The sequence below is a fragment of the Adiantum capillus-veneris genome, chromosome 18, assembly GCF_014529385.1.
Source record: "Adiantum capillus-veneris isolate H3 chromosome 18, ASM1452938v2, whole genome shotgun sequence".
Taxonomy (NCBI): domain Eukaryota; kingdom Viridiplantae; phylum Streptophyta; class Polypodiopsida; order Polypodiales; family Pteridaceae; genus Adiantum; species Adiantum capillus-veneris.
Genome location: NC_140948.1, coordinates 79,540,672 through 79,564,820, shown reverse-complemented (window position 1 = coordinate 79,564,820; position 24,149 = coordinate 79,540,672).

Below are 24,149 nucleotides of genomic sequence, written 5' to 3'. Positions count from 1 at the left end.
ATGAAGGAACAAGGTCTTCAAAACAACAACGAGGAGTAGCACATGAATCACGATCAAAATAATGAACCTTTTAGGCCTATTGCTCGGCAATCCATTCATATAATCATTGCAACTAAGTTTAGGTTTCAGTCTATCATAAGGAGGATATTTGGATCCACTCGCCTCAATGAAATCAATGCTTCAATTAATCCATTTATTCTACCTATGATAAAGTACGAATTAACAATGGATGTGTACATCTTCATTTTAATGTAATCAGATTTATAGTGTCAATAATCTTGTGCGGCCTGTAAGAGAAAAGTTTCTTTAAAAAAAGAGATATAAAAAAGTCTAAACAAAATGTCAAGTTCTTTTCCCACGTTCTATGCAAGAAGTGGGGAAGATGCGCAAGAGTTTCTTGACAACTTGGAGATGGCACATCTCATATCCGGGAGAGATGAAGAGGAAGTAAAGCTACGAGCCTTCCCGTTGGTTCTAAAAGCAGAAGCTAAAGCATGGTATGAGACCTTGCAACCCCAAATCAAGTCCAATTGGGAGAGACTGCGAGCAAGCTTCCTCTCCAAGTTCGGGCAAGGTGATACTTCTGAAGGACTATGGAAATGTCTTATTGGGCATAAGCAGGTATCACTTGAAGACTATCCCTCTTATGAAGCAACCTTTGTCAATCTATGGGGTAGGTGGGAGGCTACATTAGAAAATCATGGTGGTGCACCTAACTTTCTAAAAAAAGAGAGATTCATGGTTGGCTTGTATCCACTTTTAAAGGCTAAAGTAGAGCTAAAATTCCTATCCACCTTCGAAGAAGCACGTGAGGTAGCCATCATCAAGTTTAGAAAACTACACTTCCAAGCACATAGAGCAAGGGGTTTGAATGAAGTGAGTGAGAGGGAGTCTTCACAAACCATGGAAGCACCAATTAGGGCCCCTCTTGCACAATCTTCACAAATAGGAGATAACTCTCAACAATAGGTTTTACAAAGGCTAACTCAACAGCTTGAGAACCTCACTCTGAATCTAGTACAAGGCCTACCTCAACAACGACAACCAAGAGAAGGGAATCGTGATCAACGAAGACAAGCTCAAGAGTTGCGATGTTGGAATTGCAATGAAATGGGCCATGGCATGTACAATTGTCCACATCCAAGGCGACTTCCGGGAGACATATAGTCCCCTAGACCGCCTCCTCTCACTGTGCAACAAGAACAAGCTCAAGGCCCACAAATCCTTCGACGACCACCACCACCAGCAAATATACCTCCCGTCCCACATGAGGAGGAAGAAAGAGGGTTCAACATCATCAAGCTAGAAGAGGAAATAGATGAGCATACTCTAAACTTTGATGTTATGCCGACAGAAAAACGCATAAGAGCACATGATAAGGATGAAGACATGAGAAGTGAAGGAACAAATTCAGCCAGTAGGGACAAGAAGAAGAAGTCAAAGATGGAAGAAGCTGAAAGTAGCAGGAAGAAAAGATCAAGGCGAAGGGAAATTGGTATCAACGACTTCCCATTGGGAAAGGAGCTAGAGCCCTACAACATCTTGGAGGATTTACAAACCCTAAAGCCAAACATTTCATTGGAGAAATAATGCTGAGTGGCATAAAATGGTAACCATCTTTTTGCAACATTTGTCAGCCTACTCAACGTCCTCTTCCTCATATGTGTATATATTTTTCTATGCTATTAAGTTATCTAGAGTAAATTCCCCCTCTTCGTTTAACCTTTGTGGCGACACATACATTACACTCTTCCCAAAAATGTCACCTTAGTCATATATTTATATTACCACCCTTTTCTTTTTTGATTTGTAAATAGAATAAGCATACAATAACCAACTATATACCCCCGAACTTTCTTACCTCTTGTGAATTAGTAGTAGAAAAATAATATATCCATCTTCCACCCCTTATAGATAAATTCCCATGGAAATCAACTCTCCACTTATCTTTACCAAAGATTATGGTCCCTCTCTACAAGTCTTCTATGCCCCCTACATAGGTGGCCCAATATCTCTTAATAATATACATATAGTTTCTCTCCTTTCAAAAAGACTCCAATTGTATATTATTTTCACAAGAAAATAATATTGGGCCCTCCTCTATTTGTTTAAGCATCATAGCCTTTTGAAAAAGCATGATTCCCGTTGGATGCATACAAGCAAAGGGCCCATACAAGAAGACTTTGAAGCAAAAGGTTCCCAAGCCTAGTGTGGACCTTCCAAACCGAATTTCTTGGTGCATGGGCGTGAAGAATAGTCCAAATTCATATCAAACATGTTGAGAAGGTCAATTTTTCCTTTTGAAGCATGTCATTCCGAGCTACAGGTAAAAAGTTATGGTCAAAATAGTGTAAATCTGTCAGATTCGCAGCAAAAGGGAACTGTAAATCAAGTAAATCAAGAGAGTGAGATCTTATTTTTCCCCTACTCATCTTCTAGAAGAGCAATGAGTGTTCAAGGTCACTTGCATGTGATGGGACCAACCTAAAGATGCTTTCTAAATGCCAAGACAGACAAGTTGAGATACCCCGCAGAAGCCACCCGTAGGGCCTCATGGTGGGGCCCACCTACATTATGCACCCCTATGGAGCCTTCACGGTCTAAAATGATATTTTTGGTGAATAAATAGTCCCTTTTATGTCCAATATTCAATGAGTGGTCAAAGGACACTTAATTAGGTCTAATCACTTACTCTAATTAAGTGTAGCATAATCCCACTCCTACACAACTATAAATAGCCCCCCTTGGAGAGACTCAAGGACACACACACACCTATATTTTCAACTTCATGTTGTTTCTTGATCAATAGTAGAGAAAACCCCAACTCTCCCTCTTTCACATCCTCCCTCCTAGCCCTCCTCTTTGGAGGAAGTGCAACTCTATTCTCCACTCTCTCCATTCTACAATCTCTTATTCCATCAACCCAATAAATCATTTGTAGCACCCCAATAACTTGTAAATACATTATGATCTCTCTCATGGTTATGTTAATGATCATGAAATCATCTTCAAAAACTTTCAAGTGTCGCAATTCGTGATGGTTAGCCAGCGTCTGTCCTCCCCTTAAAAGGTGTGCGAGAAATCAAGTAAGTGTTCTATTCTCAATTTACCATTGGTTTGTTTCTCCACACTTATTCAATTGGTCTAAAGAAATTTCTCACTCCAACTCTCTTTTGCTTCATTACATATGCATGTGGCTACCTCTCATGGTGATTTTATTTGTGTCACGGCATTGCATAGATGGAGATGAGCTCTCTATGCAAAGTGTGTTAGTTTGATGTAAGTGATTCTCTTGTGTGTTTGAGAGGCAAGTCTTGCGCGCATGATTTTTTTGATGAGTTCTTGAGAGAGGAAGAGTTTGGATGTATTATGGGTATTCTTATGGGGAGAAGGTGAATGCTATTCCACAAATTGCATATTTCATTTTGATGCACGGCATTGGGTTGCATAATCGTTGATGGTGTTCAAGTGTCCAAAGTGTATATAGAGTAAGGGGGTTTTCAAAGTGTGTTGCTTGGGTGGGTGAGTGCAAGTGTTATTTTTTTGATTGGTTTCCTTCTCCACTCCCAAAAGAAGGTGGTGCCCCAAGTAGTGTACGTACCTCTTTACGAACATTTTGTGAGGGTAGGCCCATTGGTTTGGGTTTAGAGGCCCCATTTCAAAAAGCTAACCCTCATAAAGTGATGCCCCCACTGAGGAACATATTTCCAAGTTACCTTCAAATTCTTTAGTGATGAACAATGGAGTTCCCATCTATCCATTTCATTTTGCACAACACATTAGAGTAAATGTTCACATAGATAGAAAAGTCTTTTTCCAGCAACGCATTGTTTTTATGTTTGGTGCAGAAAGACTTAGAGAAATACTGGCATCACCCAATCCAATTATACTTCCAATCATCAATTATGAAACTTCTTTTGATGTTCACGTTTTCATTTTGTTTTAAAGGCAGGAACAAGGAGTGGTGAAGGGGTGCTCAAGGGCCATATGAAGGAACAAGGTCTTCAAAACAACAACGAGGAGTAGCACATGAATCACGATCAAAATAATGAACCTTTTAGGCCTATTGCTCGGCAATCCATTCATATAATCATTGCAACTAAGTTTAGGTTTCAGTCTATCATAAGGAGGATATTTGGATCCACTCGCCTCAATGAAATCAATGCTTCAATTAATCCATTTATTCTACCTATGATAAAGTACGAATTAACAATGGATGTGTACATCTTCATTTTAATGTAATCAGATTTATAGTGTCAATAGCCTGTAAGAGAAAAGTTTCTATAAAAAAAGAGATATAAAAAAGTCTAAACAAAATGTCAAGTTCTTTTCCCACGTTCTATGCAAGAAGTGGGGAAGATGCGCAAGAGTTTCTTGACAACTTGGAGATGGCACATCTCATATCCGGGAGAGATGAAGAGGAAGTAGAGCTACGAGCCTTCCCGTTGGTTCTAAAAGGAGAAGCTAAAGCATGGTATGAGACCTTGCAACCCCAAATCAAGTCCAATTGGGAGAGATTGTGAGCAAGCTTCCTCTCCAAGTTCGGGCAAGGTGATACTTTTGAAGGACTATGGAAATGTCTTATTGGGCATAAGCAGGTATCACTTGAAGACTATCCCTCTTATGAAGCAACCTTTGTCAATCTATGGGGTAGGTGGGAGGCTACATTAGAAAATCATGGTGGTGCACCTAACTTTCTAAAAAAAGAGAGATTCATGGTTGGCTTGTATCCACTTTTAAAGGCTAAAGTAGAGCTAAAATTCCCATCCACCTTCGAAGAAGCACGTGAGGTAGCCATCATCAAGTTTAGAAAACTATACTTCCAAGCACATAGAGCAAGGGGTTTGAATGAAGTGAGTGAGAGGGAGTCTTCACAAACCATGGAAGCACCAATTAGGGCCCCTCTTGCACAATCTTCACAAATAGGAGATAACTCTCAACAAGAGGTTTTACAAAGGCTAACTCAACAGCTTGAGAACCTCACTCTGAATCTAGTACAAGGCCTACCTCAACAACGACAACCAAGAGAAGGGAATCACAATCAACGAAGACAAGCTCAAGAGTTGCGATGTTGGAATTGCAATGAAATGGGCCATGGCATGTACAATTTTCCACATCCAAGGCGACTTCCGGGAGACATATATCCCCCTGGACCACCTCCTCTCACTGTGCAAGAAGAACAAGCTCAAGGCCCACAAATCCTTCGACGACCACCACCACCAGCAAATATACCTCCCGTCCCACATGAGGAGGAAGAAAGAGGAGTCAACATCATCAAGCTAGAAGAGGTAATAGATGAGCATACTCTAAACTTTGATGTTATGCCGACAGAAAAACGCACAAGAGCACATGATAAGGATGAAGACATGAGAAGTGAAGGAACAAATTCAGCCAGAAGGGACAAGAAGAAGAAGTCAAAGATGGAAGAAGCTGAAAGTAGCAGGAAGAAAAGATCAAGGCGAAGGGAAATTGGTATCAACGACTTCCCATTGGGAAAGGAGCTAGAGCCCTACAACATCTTGGAGGATTTACAAACCCAAAAGCCAAACATTTCATGGCCTCAACTTCTACACCTATCAGCCAAAGTAAGCAGGCAATGGCCAAAGTTGGTAAGTACAAGAATTCCAAAAAAGAAAGCAAATCTTTCCATTAAGGTTGTGGCCTCAAAGCTACAAAAAGATGTGGAACCCATTGTGGATGCTTACATAAGGGGTAAAAAGGTGTCTAATGTATATGTTGATGGTGGAGCTCAAATGTGTGTGATCACGAAAAAATCAATGAACAAGTTCGGGCTTGAAATTACAAAGTCCTCTAATTGTCAAGCTAGGCTAGCCAACAACTCAAGTGTGAAGTGTTTGGGGATCATTGAAAATGTAAAAGTCTCTGTATGTAACATAGATGCACGAGTGGATATGTATGCCATGCCAGCTAAGGGGGAGGGCTATCCCATCATCCTAGGGAGGCCTTGACTCATTGCTGTGAATGTAGATCAAAAATGGGGAAGTGGTCGTTTGATTCTTAAGAAGGGTCAACCGGTGGTGTATGATTGGCGAGAAGGAAAACAACTAGATATCAACTATGAAACCACGGCAGATGAAGAGAGCGAGGAGGAGAGTCCCTACTCAAGTGATGAGGAAGCATCAACCAGTGCATCAACCAGTGAAGAGGAGTCTTCTTTGGAGGTAATGGGAATTGTATTCAACGCCAACACTCAAGATGTTCCAGTAGAAGAAAAGCCAACAGACAATCACGCACGAGGGGATGAAAGATGCCACCACCTTGAAGAAGGATTTGAGAAGATGCTTGCAAAAGATCTTACTTGTGAGGAGAAGAGGTCCTACATCAATATGTTAAGGAGGTATCCCAATTTGTTTATCACTGACTACTCACAAATAAGAGGTGTAGATGTAATAGAGCATCGAATTGAATTGAAACCAGGGACCAAACCCGTGGCTCAAAAGTTAAGGCGACTAGGATCTGTGCAACAAAAGGCTCTCCTACAGGAAGTGAATCGACTCTTGAAGGCTGGCTTCATCTATCCAGTATCCAACTCTGAATGGGTATCACCTATTGTAGTCTCCCAAGAAGAATGGTAAGTGGAGGGTCTGCGTGGATTACAAACCCCTCAACGCTGCGACAAAGAGGGACCACTTCCCTCTCCCTTTCCAAGATGAAATTTTGAATGAAGTAGCAGGTCACGAATGCTACACTGTGTGTGATGGGTATTCAGGATATTTTCAAATTAGAATATCAGAAGAGGACCAACCAAAAACCACCTTCATCACACCTTGGGGATGTTTTGCATTCAGAGTAATGCCTTTTGGGCTCACCAATGCTCCTAGCACCTTCATGAGATTGACAATATTTGTATTTCAGCCATTCTTTGGAAAATCTATTAGAGTCTTTATGGATGATTTCTGTATTTATAGTTGTAGATCACTTCATTGCCAAAAGGTTGAAGAGGGGCTTAAGAGGCTCCATCAATTTGGTGGACAACTCAACCCAGAGAAGTGTCATATCGGTGAATCTCAGGTGGTTTTGCTAGGCCATGTGGTTTCTTCACAAGGAATTCAAGTGGATCCCTCTAAAGTAGAGGACCTTTTGTCATTATCTCGACCAACAACAACAAAGGAGCTAATGACCTTCAACCACAAAGTGAGGTACATGTCTTGCTTCATCCATCTCCTAGCAGAAGCCATCGCCCCTTTGCATAGGTTGGCAAGCCAATCTACATTTGAATGGGGGAGGGAACATGCAAAATGTTTTGAGGAAGTGAAGGGCATTCTTAGCTCTCTCCCAATCCTAATGCCACCAGATCCAAAGGAGACTTACTATGTCACTCCAAGTGTAGGTTTCGAAGCAATTGGTGTTGTTTTGATGCAAAAAGATCCTAAAACCACCACCTTGTTGTTTCGAAGCCACCACCTTGAAGAAGGATTTGAGAAGATGCTTGCAAAAGATCTTACTTGTGAGGAGAAGAGGTCCTACATCAATATGTTAAGGAGGTATCCCAATTTGTTTATCACTGACTACTCACAAATAAGAGGTGTAGATGTAATAGAGCAGTGGCCTTGCCCTGCTCCTTGATCCTCTTGGCTGTCCTCTATCCATGACATTGAGCCGCAACTCCTACATTTTCTCGGAAAAATCTTGCACCGTGCGCATCCAATTTTGTGGCACAAAAATTACACCTCGGTTTCCATGATTTTCTTCGTGTACAGCTTCCCTTGGACTCTGCAGTTGAACATGGGCCATTGTCTCATAGCGAGACACGCCCTGCTCTATCTTCTTCTTTATCTTTCTACTCTTCGAACGTGCAATGGCTATCGCACCATTGTAATTCTCGGGGCTCTTGAAATCAACTTTCTCTCTCACCTTGGGATGTAGAAACACCATGAAGTTGTCTATCTTGAAATAGTCTCCATTAGCCAACCGCATGGCTGCCGCTAGTTCTGCCCAGCACTCTTCAAAATGACCCCAAAAAAAATTGAATTCTTCACTTACATCTTGCTTAAGCACCTTCAGCTTTGCACCCATCTCGACTGGGAAACTCTCCTTGCAAAAGTCGTGAAGAAACCTTGCTCGTAGAGCCGGCCATGCTTGCTTCGGCTCGCCTTCTAATGCTTCGTATCATGCTTTTGCTCTACCACACATCACCAAAGGAAAAGTCTGCATTTTGCTATCCTCGTTTGGCATACGCAATGATAGCATATACATCTCAAAATCTGACATCCACTCATCAGGGCTCTCTTCTCTTGTGAAAATCGGTCCATAGCTTCTAACTGCCATGACTTCCAACGCGAAAAACCGCTTATTTTCAATTAACTAGAAGCAATCAGCATGCTCCTCGGTGGGGGCACCAGAAGATGGAGAGGGGGAATGGGGAAACACGCCTGGCACAAACACAAGGGCCTCTCTATAGATCAGGGTATTCAAAGCACCCCTATCCTCTTGAAAAACACTTTCAAAGAAACACTCTATAGTAGCAGACCACCGCCTGCTCAATTTCCATTGTTCACACACTCCACAAATACACCACGCAACGCACACCTACTACCACAACCTGTCTCCACCCTTACACACACACACACACAAAGCCACTCAATCTCACTCTCTCACTCAAAACACTGTCGGTCCGGGGGGGCACACACATCCGCACAACCGGCACCGAGGAGAAACATGAAAGCAGAAGAAAGAGAAGGGGGGAAGGGGAAACAACAGCACAGGAGGCAAGTATGGCTTAATTGAACTTCAAAAAACATATACACCGACTTCCACTACCATCACCATGGCCATTCTCAAGCAAAAGTTACAAAGGGGTTAGCTTGCTAGAGAACTCCACTTTGCAGGCTTCAAACGACACTCCAAAGGCCAAGAAAAAGCCCCTAATTTGATCCAATTTTGACTTTTATAGGGGGTGCCTTTAATTTGGGAATTTACATTCTAATTGGTCCACTTGGCACTTTGAATTGACATTTTTTGGGAAAGGGGGCAACGCCTTGCTCTATCGGCTCTCTTTTTCTCTCTTTTGCACTTGGGGGGGGCATTAGCGATGTCACTATTGCCCCCTAGATTTTTCATTTTTTATTTTTATTTTTCATTTTTTTACCCCTTTTGGGCTCAACCTTACATTGCTCTACATGGCTTGACTTTGACTCTCTCTCTCTCTCTCTCTCTCTCTCTCTCTCTCTCTCTCTCTCTATCGGACTCCTCCTTTGCTCCCTTTTGGCCTTGGCCTTCACTTTTGCCCTTTCATTTGGCTTGACCAACCCTTCCCTTAGCTTTGGCTTGTCCCTGCTCTTAGCTTGGATGGTCTCCATTCTTTAACCTTGGCCTTGATGTGGCCCTTGCTTTTTGCACATGGCTACCTTCGGCCGAGCCTTCTCTCTCTCTCTCTCTCTCTCTCTCTCTCTCTCTCTCTCTCTCTCTCTCTCTTTCTCTCTCTTTCTCTTTGTGTGTGTGTGTGTGTGTGTGTGTGTGTGTGTGTGTGTGTGTGTGGGAACTATCTCTTGCCCCCTGCCCGCAAGCATTAGCGACCTCGTTAATGGGGGGGGGGGGGGGGGGGTTCTCCTCAAAAAGTTGTCACGCCTCGACGGGCGCAGGAAAAATCCCCTGCAGCGAGCACCACATCACCACATGCCTTATAGGCGCACGCCACTTGCACCTCCCCCTCGTCTACTGCACTGTCCAAAACCACCGTGGGCGCACCCATTGGCCGCCTCGCGCCGCACACAGAGCCGTCGCCACCAACGCAGTGCCCGCAAGGGTTCTCCATAGCCAACAGGAGGGAGAGCTTCCCTCTCTCTTCCCTTGTGTGTTCATTTGAGGGCTCACAGCCCGCCTCATATGCCCCTTGTCGCCATGCCTGCACCCCACGTGTGGGTTCTTCCCCGCCGCCATGTGGCATCTCGCAAGTGTTCCTCCCCACAATGGCCTTCAAGGCCTTCAAAAAACTCATCCTTTATACTTTAAAAAAAACTCTTTTTTTGCTTGCATTGGGTACTCACTTAGTAGGCCCTGCCCAATTGGCCAATGCACCGGCTTCAAAGCCCGATCCAAACCCACCATTTTCATCTTCAAATCATCTGACTCTTGCCCCATTTTTAGATCTCCAATGCTACCATCCAAGGCCGCAAAAAAAGCCAAAAAGCATCTGCCACTTTCCTCTCTCGGCATTACCTCCCGACTTCGTTCTGCTGCATCTAGCTGACCGAGTATCCGATTGAAGAACTGTTGATTTGTGCTAGCTCCAAATGATGCACTACCACCAAGAACCTTGGTGGTAGCGAGGCAAAAACGATGCCAAATGGCGCCTTTCCCAATGCGGTCAAGTGGGCTCAGATCTGGCCCCCGAAAAATCTTCTAATGGCCATAACTTGTTATCCAGAGCTCGGATTCGCGATCCGAGAAGAAAACTATGCTCGACAACTCGAGCACTACACATGTATATACTGACATCATCCCGGGCCACCTGTCCCCATCTACCTTGTCCGTCGGGGATCTTCTACACACTTCAACTTTAAACTTCAGTATCTTGCACACCGGGGCTCCGTTTGACGAGCCGTTTGGACCGGATTCTAGAGCACGCTAGAAACTACATTCTAGAACACTAATTTGGCATTTTGAACACCTTGACCTACCATCCCATCTGGATCATCCCGCAACACTTTTGGCCTAAAAATCCGCTTTAAGCATACATTCCCGCTACCCTTTGGCTCCCTAGAGCCTTGGCGCCTGCCCTAGCCTTCTGCATTGCACTCAAGTGCTGCCTTTCCCTGGCATAGACAATCTTTGGCTGCACCAATGTGATCGAGAAAAAGTAAGGGTCTTAAATAATATCAAATTGCTATCAGCCTTAAAAGGTACAGAAGCAATTATGCTTGCCCAAAAATTGGGATACAAGGAGCCTGTGATCAAAGTACAAGAAAGCAGGAATTATATAAAGCTTCTAAAAATTTAGTATGATCTCAAATAGCCCCACATCAAGAAATGATGGAGCAATGTTTTGTAACATTCTGTCATTTACAAATGTCTAAAGGGTGAAAGAATGTTAACTTGTCATGCTTTTTCATGTCCCGGACAATGCTAACTAGCACAATTTTGACATATTCTAACTAGTACAATAACTCCATCTACATCTCCAAGATCTATGACATATGATATATTAATAGAAAGTTGAAACAAGGAATCCAAATGTACAACCTTCGACAAATTTTGATATTATTTGTAAAAATTTACCGGACGCACAACTTTTCGAAGATGTGCTAACTTGAAACTGCTAACTAGCACAAAAAGCGCGACAGGTTAACATGCTTTCACCCCTTTATGTACTCAGAGACTTTGCTAGAGTGCTTAGGGTTTCAAGATATATGAAGATGTAAATGATCAATAGTTTTTTAATTTTTCTTTCAATACTATAAGTAACTTTTGAGTCTCCTGCCAAATGTGCTTTAAAAAAAAAAGGTTTTATAGTGTTTGCTTTGAAATTTAAGTTCATTGATCCATCAACGACAGTCTAAATGGTCATAAGGTCAAATCTTGGTCTATGAACTTGGGGGATTTTCACTTTATGGTCTCAACACCCTATGACTTTAAGCCCATAGGGTCATAGTTTGGCATGTGTTCTTGCATAAAACTTACTAAGTGTAACTACAAATTAGCACCTTATTGGCCCTAAGGCTTCAACACACTTAAGGTCTCCATATTAACTTTTTCATTTCAGGGATTATAAGAAAAAATGTTTTGCTATTAGATTATGACAAAATAGAGGAGCTCCCTTTCATATTACATCAAATATCACATTCAAATCAGGAGCAATGGTTTCACTATCTACCAACATCTTTCAAATAGGAGAAGAAAATGCTTATCTTGGATTTAGAGGGTGTGCTTCTTCCAACATTTGAGCTTCACTCAAGGCCAACCTGGACCAAGTATATGTGCATTGTAGAAGATAACAATGAGGTGTAGTGGTGCGTCTAAATGCAGAGTATTTCTTAAGATTTTTCTTTGAGTTTTTGAGGTTTGAATTTGGAGCTGCCATCGTTTACAAAAATCTTAGCACATAATCAAGACCTGTTTTCCTACACAAAGTCACAAATTCAAGATGATTATGGGTAACAGGTGCTACCAAAATTCAAATTTCATGATCGGTTACAGAAGATCCTATCGCAAAAATCTTTCGACCATATGGAAGCTATTTGATTATTTAGATGGGGGCAACACTATAATATTTGATGATAGTCCATACCGAGTGATGTGGAATATGCAAGGAACTTATATGATTTTTCCAAAGTTTTGGAACCAACCTACTCAATTGCTTCAAAGTTTTTTAAAAGATGAAATTCTTCCATGGTTAGGTGGATGGTTGCCTGAGACTCACTATGTAATGCAATGTTGTATGTCTCAAAGGATTCAAAATCTCAAGAGAAAGAGGCCACCTTAAGTGTACTAGTTAAGTATTTTAAATAGCATCTACCAAGTATTTGGCATTGTGTACTTTTCAAATTGAAACTTGATGAAAAGTTGTGGGATAGCTTGAAAAATCTTTAAACTATGTTTTTTATGAAGTGCATCCTATTGTGAGGAGACTTCTCTCATTCAAGTTCTTTGGTTTCATTATTTGATGCTTCTATGGTATTGTTAACTTTGTCTTTTTAGTAATTGTCTTTATTAAGTGTTGCATCAATGAGAATGTTCTTGACATTTGGTAGTGTTACAAAACGGTGTTTTTTGAACACCCTCAATCTTGGAGATATCATACTGTTTCTAGTTAGTACTTTGTTGTACATGCGATGAAGACCATCATTTTATGAAACTGTCAAGTTGGTGGTGGTAATCTTTGTGTCTATACTTTATACTATTTTGACATAAGCAATGTATACGATTTGTATTATTCACATCAAATGGTGTTTGCAAACACCTCCCTTTTTTGAGACGTCATCTCTAAAACCTTTGAATGAAGTTTTAAATCATGTACTTGATGTAAAAAATCTTCATCTTAACATAGATTCTTTGGCACAAACTTGTATTAAGAGTTTTTATATTGTAGTTTTATGCTAAGAAACAAATTCAAAGTTAGAATTATGATAGTTTATCTAAGTAAGTGCCTCATTTAACTTTGTATAGTTAAATAGAATAAAAAATGGAATTATAGGTGCAATAGATGACATCTTATGGTCTTAGGGCCGTAGGATACTCTATATTATTGTTTAGATTTTTTAATTGTTTGTGAACATAGATCATAGAGGGTTTTTCTCACTACCATAGAGGATATCCTATGGCCTTGGGGCCACATGGTCTCAATATTGAGCATAGAGGATTTCTTACCAGCATGGACGGTACCTTGTGGCCCTAGGTCGATAGGGTGCAAAGAGTATAGTGTATTTCTCACTAGCACAGAGGAAACCCTATGTCCTAACGCCATATGGTGACAACATATAGAATAAAGGATTTCTAACTAGTATACGAGGCACACCTTGTGCGCCTGGGGACATAGAGTGCCAACATAGAGCATAGAGGGGTTTCTTATTGGCATAAACGGAATCTTGGGGCCCTAAGACAACCTAGAGCCTTAGGGACATAGGGTGGCACATAAATCAAGTCCCATATGGCTTTGAAGCACTGGATCTCTTCATACGTTGAGACTTGCTGATAGCCATTTTTCGGCTTTCCATAATTGCCATAGTAAGCTACCTCACCCTACCAAAACCACCCAAACACTGTAGCTATCCCTACCATTTCACTGTACATAGGCGTGTGTGAGTTAGGGGGCTTTTTCCATATCTTCTTAAAATCCTCATATAGCTAGTCATTGGGCTAGTTAAGTCAAAAAAATAAAATATATTATGGCCCATTTGTGTGTAAATATTGAATTGTATATATGGCCTAAATATAGGGATTGTTATAATTATTTTGGTATATTTATTTAAATATTTCTACTTAGGTGTGTGTTTTATTAAACCTATGTACACCTTCTTTCATCCTCTTACACCATAAGTATATTTTTTGCCAATATGTACATACTCTAACCTTATAGTTTTCCTTTATACAAATCACTCCCACATTTTCACCCTCACCCTCGTGAAAACAAAAAATTGATTTCTACTCATTGGTCCCGTTTATTATATTATTTACTTGCATACCTTTTCCTCTTTCACCCAAAATAATTCAAAGAGGGACCATATCATATGATTCCAATATCTTTCCATATCCATAATTCCTCCATATTTTTATTATTATTTTTACTCATTATTCTAACACCATGTGCTCATTGAGCTGAAGTCCATGAATAGTCCATATACTACTTCCACCATGTATATATTTCTTTATTCACCAATAATCCTCCTCCATGCATGTGTCAAGGGCAACTTGGATGCTTTGTATTATAATATGACAAAGGAGGGGCTCACTCTTGGATGCATTGTACAAATTCAACAAAGGAGGGGGTCACTGAAGACTTTTTGTGAAGAAAAAATAGGTCTTTTGGTGAGATTTTTAATATCTATCTCCACTCTGAATTTGGAGTGGTGATCAAAAAATAAAATGTAGCCCACGCTTTGAATAATCACCTCAAATTTTTTCATGATTTTTGGAGCTACCAGCGGTGAGATATGATTTTTTGAGTGGACCATAGTCTGCCCACTTTTCTCACAAGTAGCCCATAGTCTTCTCTCACCTCTTTCCACACTACTACACACACACACACATTCCTTTCAATCCCTCACTCAAACCTGCACCTTCAATGGTTTCTCTCACCTTCTTCACCATTAACCTCCCCACTTACTTCCATAGCTCTCATATGAGCTCTCCATGTACATACACCATCTCTATGCCTCTCTCTATTATCTCCAAAGTACAATTCCATCTTACTCCTTATATATATATACATAAATTCAGCATGTGTACCATGATTAAACTCTGCAAATCAAGAGATCTCATCAACGGAATTACCATTTTCATCATGATAATCAACCTTGGCGGCGGTGGCGTAAAGAAGGGAAGACGAAGAAGAAGATCGATAGTCATTTTGAGAACCTATACAAGTAAGTCCAAAACTTCTTCAAGCTTCACCATCACAAGGATTTCTTCACTTCATTCAACCATCTTACTTCAACCATCCACCCCATTCTACCCATTGTAAATATATCCTTAACTTTCTAGTGATTACTAACACTAACCACTAACATACTAACACAAAATAGCCATTGACCTAACCATAAAAGACACCTCACCTCAAGACATGTGTATAGTAACTCTTTCTCTCTCTCTCTCTCTCTCTCTCTCTCTCTCTCTCTCTCCTTACTTACTTTCACCTTATCTACCATCAATAATGCTCTCTTTTGAGCCCACACCCATGACTCAAGCAGACAAAGAAGGCCCGCAATGCTTTGATATTCAAAAAAATCATAATCCTGATTTGTTAGCTTGTAAATTAGGATTTCCAATAATCTTAATGAGGGGTCTCCAACCTATAAATAGGCCCCTCTCGTTCTTGTAAAACAACCTCCAATATCTCACATAGCACCCCAACACTCTATGCGTGAGGAGAGACTTAGGTGTAGCAACCACTTGTGAGCTTCACTCTTGGTGTGAGAGAAGCTTTCAAGCTACACATTGCAAGTGAGAGAGCGCGAGTTCCACAAATCTCAAAACCACTATTGTATATGCTCCTTCATCATAAATAAATTGAGGTTTAGTGCATCAAAGACACGATTCGACGTTCAAATCTTTGTCCTTCCATTTGTGCAATACGGTTTGGTGAATTCAAGGTGACTTGTGTATTTTGAGTTTTTATCGGTTGATCTTGATTTTAGAAAGTGTTTTAGTGTGTTTTTCATTGCCAGTTTTGTGTCCATTGTAAGAGGGTATTGTGGTGAGAGGTCTCCCACACCCTAAGACAGAGTGTGTGTTTTCGCAATGTTTAGCAATCACTAAGCATTGAGTGAGTTTGGTACAAGTTCTACGATAGCATCATAACGAACCATCTCCATTTGCAAGTCACAAATAAGGTATTACGCAAGATCCTTTCCTCTCTCTCTTCCCTTTGCTCTAGCTCTCTCTGGTCCATTTCATGTGTGTCTTGGTGTGAGGTTGCTTGTGTGTGTTGTGTGGTGCATCTTCTTGGTTGTATCAAAATATCTCTTGCGTCCTAGTTCGCATACCATAACTAGGTGGTGCCCCTATCTTGTTTGTGTTTGGCTGTGGGTTTGTTGTTGTGTTGTGCTTGTGGTTGCCCCAGCCCCAATTGAGCAGCACGGGAGCCTTGAGGGGTGTTTAGAGGTCGCCTCTCTTGTTGCCCGCCCCGGACCGCCTCACTGCTAACAATCCTAATCCTATGGCCTTGAGGTCACAAAGAGACATATTTTGGATTATCTTAAAGTCATAGATATATCTACAAAGAGAACTATTTGGCCTTAAATCCATAGGTGCAATAGATGGGGGCATCTCATGGTCTTATAGCCATAGGATACTCTATACTATTGTTTTTATGTTTTAACTGTGAAATATTAGTTTGAATGTTGTTTAAATTATCGTGTATTTAAAACTTGATAGAATGCTACAAAACCATGACCGAGTATTTTGCTACTTAAAAATCATATCAATTGGTTTTTTTGACACCTCATTTTTTGAGAGGCAACTTTTAGAATCATTTGTTGAAGTTTGAAAAGCATTGATGTCATACAAATCCTTTTTCAAAGAACTATATTGGAGGTTTATTCTTAAATTTTATAGTAGAGAATTTAAAATAGACTCATACAATCATGATAATTTATCTAAATTAAAGGCAACTAGAGCTTAGTAATCATTAAATAACACAATCCTAGCATACACATTTAGAATTTGGGAAATGGGATTTTCCCAAGTTATCTAAAATGGTGTTCAATCAATGAGCTCTACACACACTCTATAACCATTTTTTGGAAATTTTGCTACAAGGAGACATGGATGTAGCCCAATTTGGACAATTTTTGGGGTAGCTTTAGGCATGTTCTCAAAGCTAGTGGAGCACTTTTTTCTAGATTTGGGTGAAAGTTTCCCATTGTAGATCAAAATAACCATTTGGAGACTGGATTTTCAATTTTTCTTAGTTTTTGTGATTTTTAGGTCCATTTTACTCCACATTTAATAAGGCACATTCCCCAAGGCAAGGCCAAATTGGTTCACAATTTTCTCTGGTTTGGCATGTTCGGGGACATGGATCACGATCCATGTTTAGCAACATTTCAAATCTATGATTGTTGCAGCTTGAAGACACTTTCAGAGAGAGCATTTTGCACAATCTATTTTTGAAAACTGAGGTGAGGGGACATGGATCACAAATTATTTTCAATGAAAGTGGAGCATTCCCATGTACTTATAATTGAATTTGGACTTTCAAAAATCCCTTTAATAGTATCCACAAATCTCAAATTTGATTTGGATGATTCTATTTTTGTGTACTTGTTTGTTGTTTCTGACAATTTGCAAGTGTTCTAGATGTAAAGAGGATCATACCTGTCCAATCTGGTGGAGTGTGGGTGTTTGGTGTGGCTGTAGTAAAAAATGTTGTCATGGGAAGCTCTAAATTTCCAAAAGCCTTATAGTTCTCTCTCTGTCTGACTGAATGCAAATGAGAACTAACCTGTTTCATTTTGTCTATATGTGCTCAGCTTACCCCAAATGCAATGTGCATACTTATCTTACTTGCCCACATTTCTCATGACATACCATCTCAGGCTCAGATGGCTCATCATTTGGACACCTGATTGTTAATTGCCCTTGATTTTGCAATTCTGATCTATTGTAAGATGACCCAAATTTTGGCATGTGCCAAATCCTTCTACGTTTGACATGCTTGAAGCTCTTTCATTGTAGATTTGATGTTTTCTTTTAGAGCTTGAATCCAATTTTTTTGGTTTTGTTTATATATATATTTTTCATTATTAGGTTAGAAAGGAAAGATAGTTATTATTAGTTGGCCAAAAATTTCACCAAAGTTATTCCTAACAATCTTATGTACATAGTCTCACTCTAAACATCTCACTTACAGAAATTTGTCAATATGGCTCATTACTATGCTTGATATGGCTCATATCCTACTATGCTTGATAAGACTCAAATCCTACTAAAAGGCAATAAAACATGAACCTTGTCAATTCTTACAATGCTACACTAGCGTAAGAAAATGTAAATTCTTTTCAAATGTTCTTTTTTTTTTTTAAAAGACTAAGTCCTTTTTTTACTATGCTAAGTAGTATGCATGGCTAGAATCATGTTTGTGATGACGACATCTCTCAAACACCAAGTAGAATTTGTCACTATGCTTTGGGAGTATGATATGGACTACTTAGTAGAAATGCTTACGTCAGCTACGTCTCCCAAGTACCAAATGGACTAGTCAATTATTCTAAAATGATGTTGTAGGGTACAAAGGGATCATCTATCTCCTAAGAAAAGTAGACTAATGACTCAGAATTTATCTCTTCTATCTCATAATCGAGGACGACTATGGTCTCAAGAGAGAGGTAATGTCATAAAATCTAATATCTACCTATTCCAAAAATACTTTCTCATATTGAACTGATCATTTAATATGGTTGAGATAAATGGGAACAAGAGGTAGAATATAGACATGTGCTTATAGATCTATCTCAATACGAGACCAAAGGCAATAGGTCCAAATGGGGGATGTTATGTCAAGAGAAATGTGGGCAATGCCAACTAATGGAGCTTAAAATACCTTAGGGTTAGCTTTATTAAAGACCTCCAAAGGTTAGTGTTAAAATTCCTTAGACCTAGGACCATAGGCAAGCTAGGGCCAAGATTGAGGTGGGAACCCTGCCCAAGCTTGATGTGCTTGTCGTCTTGCTAATGACTAAGCTGCTTAAGGAGCTTGTTGTACTTGCTAACTAAGGTGCTTTTTGTTCTTGTTAACTAAGGTGAGCACTTTGTACTTGACATCGCTTGCAAGGAATTGATTCATTATGGAAACTCTTAAAGTTTTCCATGTTCTTGGGGCTTCGCCATCACTGCGGAGACTAGCCCACCATTGACGGACAGATTGTTGGAAGTGCATAGCTACATGTTGTAGCTTGGAGGACTCTGTGAAGTCCTTGTCTCCAAAGGCCGCATCAAACTGTTGGATGAGTGCCAATACTTTGTTTGTAACACCAAAGGTGCCATCATAGGTGAGGAAAGAGATTCTCTTTCCTTCCTCCTTGAACTTTTTTAGCTTGTATGACCTTTTCCATGCAGCATAAATGCCCGATGGATTATGGTTCCTACCAAGTTTACTATTATCTCAATAATGGTGAAGCCAACAGCAAGTCCCAAAAGACTCCATCATTAAGTGTATAGTCCTCAATGGTGTACCTCAGACTAAGTTCTTCCCACGGAGATAATAGATCCCTATCTCACTTAACCTCTTGAAATTAACAAGTCCAAACTTTCATGGAAAACTTAAGGACCTCTCTTCTTAAGTAATAAAAGAGAAACCAATAGCTCTAATACCAACGCAACGGAATTGGAGTATAGACTTTGAAAGAAGTAAAATTTACATTTTGTAGAGAGTATTCTTAAGAGAACTCTTCAAGAGCATAAAGAGAATACTTGATTAGAGATAGAAACATGATCATTATACTTAATTAGTTTGTCATGAACAATTCTTTGCAAGGGAGAGAATTAGAGAAATTGACAACAGTTGAGGACCGGATTTACTTGGAGCCAGTTCCCCCTCCAAGAGGCTTTTGTATTATAGATTCTCCAATAAAGAGAGACTTGGTATAGTACAAGCTTTTGTTTCTTAAGACCTAATCAATGCAATGAAGATGGAAAGCTTCATGCATCAAACTTATTCCTTTAATCAACTTAATGAAAGCATTAACTTGTCCCCGGCCTCAGTCCCAAGACCTCAAACACCTTCAAAGTTGAAGAGAGCTAGCAGGGAATGAGGGTAGGAAAGAGGAAGAAGCAGTAGCATACGAGAAAGAAGTACTTTTTCTCACCATAGATTACTCTTGTAGCTTAGCTTAGGATAGTAATATAGATTGTAGAGAAGAAGAGCATGCCATTGAAGCTTGGCTCTTGGTTGGATTTTCATTCGATAGCCAAGAGTTGTTGATGTGGGCTCTCAACTTCTCAAGCTTGGAGAAGGAGACAGAGTTCTTTGCTTCACACAATGAGAGTGTGTGTGTGTGTGTGAGAGAGAGAGAGAGAATGAGAATGAGAGTATGAAAATCACCCCCCCCCCCCCCTCTTCTCTCTCTCTCTCTCTCTCTCTCTCTCTCTCTCTCTCTTGCTTGATCCCTATTGGACATTGCCAGGATTGGCCAATCTCATTAGATGGTCATTTCAAGCAATAGGGGTAGCATTTGGACAAGTTTCCTCCTTTCCCCTTTGAGAGAGAGGCCTGAAAACTACTTAGATAATTAGTTAACTAATCTAAATTCTCATTGGACCTCTTTTAAGCCTATCCAATAGGATGCAAGCACACCTTGAGGGCAACATGGGTAGGGCTTGACATGTGTCCTTGTTGCCTCTTGAGGCTTGGGCTCACCTTGTGTGTGTGTGTGTGTGTGTGTGTGTGTACTCTCTCATGCCCCAATCTTTAGTGCTCTCCCCCTTCTTTGTAGGGATTGTGTTTGACTTTGTGAACACAAACAGCTTAGTCACCAAGCATGACAAATCACCTCAATCTTGGGCATTGTTCCCAGAAGCACCTTAGTCAGCAAGCACGACAAGCACCTCAAGCTTGGGCAGGGTTCCCACCTCAAGCTTGGCCCTAGCTTGCTTATGGTCCTAGGTCTAAGGACTTTTAACACTAACCTTTGGAGGTCTAATGAAGCTAACCCCAAGGTATTTTAACCTCCATTACTTGGCACTTCTCTTTGACATAACATGTCCATTTGGATCTATTTCTTTTGGTCCCCTGTTGAGATAGATCTATAAGCACATGTTTATATTCTACCTCTTGTTTTCATTCCTCTCTCCCACATTAAATGACCAATTCAATATGAGAAAGTCTTTTTGGAATAGGTAGATATTATATTTTATGACAAGCAAAGTCACCTTCTATTTACCCTTTATAATCACAAAATTTTACTCACCCCAAGGGATAAGACCAAGGGTGTTGGATAAGGGGAAAGGGGAATACACCCAACACACAACACAATGCCTCAGTATAGCCCAGGGTATACACAGCACCCCTATCCACTAGAGTTCACCTTCAAAACTCGACACTTCTCGCAAGAAAACCACTGCCTGCACACGACCATATGCACACACGCCTTGCAATGCAGCAAATAGATCCAATAATTCCGCTTTGCTGGACTCACAACCTTCCACACGCATGCAGCCTATCTCTATCTCTCTTTGCACGACACACTTGGAGGGGGCACACACGCCGACACACGCCCAAAAACACATGCATCCAAGTAGAGAAGAGAAGGGGGAATAAGGCCAAGAGATAGAAATAATGGCCTTCTTGCATATACAAAACCATGTACAATTGACTTTGTGAGCCCGTACAACCTTCGGCAAAAAATCCCTTATGGAAAAAGCTCCAAGAGAAAAAAAACTCAAATGGCCAAAAACCCAATCGGCAAAAAGCCCCTAAAAATTCAAGTTCATCCCCTTTTATAGGGGGCTATGTACAAAAAAGAAAAAATGTGAGCTCTCTATCGCGTGCACTTCAAATTGAGCCCCTTTTAGCATTTTTGTTGCATTGCTAGCACTTGGCATACTTCTCTGTTGGGAAACACTTGCATGGGACACCTTGGTTTGTCTTGTGTCCGCCCGGCTCGACCGCCCACTTGCTCTTTGGCATATGGCACCCCCATTGGGAGGGCTCTTTGAACTCTCTCTCTCTCTCTCTCTCTCTCTCTCTCTCACTCTCTCTCTCTCTCTTTCTCTCTCTTCCATTTCCAGTTGTGGCGAGATACACCCCCTCTCCGAGTAGTAGCGATATTGCTAGTGGGGGGGAAGCTTGCCTTCAAAAGATCTGGGGCCCCAATGAGAACAGGAACCAAACCCCTTGCCAGTGCCACATCATTACTCTCAGCTCATGCCGCCATGTCGGATAGAGCCATCGAATGCCACCAATGTTGGTGTGCCACAGCTGCCTTCGCCTTCTTCGGCCAAAATGCCGGCCGCCCCCCCATCTATGTAGCGCCCTCTGCGCGACACCATAGCCTCACCAAGGGGGAGCTCCCCTCTCTCCACTACACAGTGTAATGGGATCACATTCCAAATAATATACCCTACCGTCGTCTGAGCCCCCGTCCCATCAAGCCTCTTAAGACCTTGAAAATTTTCATCAAAGACCCTCATACAATGCTTTTTTTTTGGCCTACTTCCTCATGATCCCCTTACTGCTCCAATGTTGGATCGCCAAGCCACAAGGCCCAGCCAAAACTTCATTATGTCAACTTAAAACCCCCCTACTCTTGCCACACTTGAAGATTCTTTGAGACCCCGAGCTGAGGCGGCAAAAACATGAACTTTCATCTGTAGACAACCTTGAAGACCATATTAGGTAAAGTGGGAAAATCCCAATTCCCAGGTTGGACAACTTTCAATATATCATGTACAAAATATAGATATTTTCTCAAAAATTTGAGTTTTCTTAAGGTCTCATTCCACTGTATGCACATACAATACACAATGAAAACAACTAAAATACCATGGTTTCAATCAATTGGATTATTAGGAGACGAGTATATTGCATCCATTATCGTTGTCTATGTTCTACTGTCCTACCTAAAACTTATCTCAACATGGAGAGCTTGGTTTCTAGGTCCACCACTTGTCCAAGTTAATGTAAAAGTGACTCAAGGTTCACAACTTGTGAAAGCAAGGATCCATTGAGGAATACAATCCACTTGGCTATTTTTCCTTCATTTATTGCATGTGACATTCAAGCAAGGTCCACTTCTAATCTATAACTTCTTAATTTGAGGCATGGGGCATACATAAAATATATAGCATATGCTCTATTGCCTCATAGGAAGGTTGGTTTCAAGGTGCACTTATCCATGCTAGCCTATCTTGGAGAAATGATGGAGCTTGCTTCTCTCCTTGTTTCAATGGAGACTAGCTTGGACAAGTGGTGGACCTTTGCTTCTCTCTATGTTTCAATAGAGTTAGCTTGGACAAGTGGTGATCTTGGAACAAAACCCCCATGTAAAACATATCATGGGTATTCCAAGTGATTAGAAAGATTACCATTTAAGATATAACCTTATAGGTTGGACAAATGGAGCTTGGCTTGGAGAAATGGTGGACCTTTGATTCTCTCCATGTTTCAATGGAGCCTATCTTGGAGAAATGGTGGAGCTTGCTTCTGTCCATGTTTCGATGGAGCCTAGCTTGAACAGTTGGTGGACCTTTGCTTCTCTCTATGTTTCAATAGAGTTAGCTTAGACACGTGGTGGATCTTCAAACTAAGCCAACTACTATCAATGTTTCCTAGCTTGGACAAGTGGTGGAGTGTTTCTCTACTCCATGTTTCAATGGATCTTAGCTTGGACAAGTGTTGGACCTTAAAACAAAAACCCCATGTACAACATAGAATGGATTTTTTAGATTTCAATGGAGTCTAGATTTAACAAATGGTGGAGCTTGTCTTCATCCATGTTTCAATGAAACTAGCTTGGACAAGTGGTGGACCTTGTAACAAACCCCCCCATGTACAACATATCATTGGTTTTCTAAGTGATGGGAAGGAATACCATTCAAGATATAAACTTATAGCTTGGATAAGTAGTTGACTTTAAAACCAAATTCATCATAATACAATGAAATACAAGTTAGCCAATTCCTAAATCTTGAGACCAAACCTCCCATGCTATTAGAGATAATATATTGGATAAGTGGTGGACCTTCTATTATTTTCCCATGCCTAGTTTAGACTACAGGTACACTTTGCAGCTATAAAGGTTGGACGAGTTGTGGAGCCTTGTTTCTATCCATGTTTTAATGGATCCTAGCTTGGACAAGTGGTGGACCTTGGAAAAAAGCTTCCATGTACAACTTATATGAGGTTTTCCATGTTTTAATGGAACCTATGTTGGACAAATGGTGAAGCTTGCTTCTCTCCATGTTGATTTTGGAACTACCTTAGACAAGTGGTGGAGCTTTGCTTTTCTACTCTTCATAATACAATGAAGTATAGG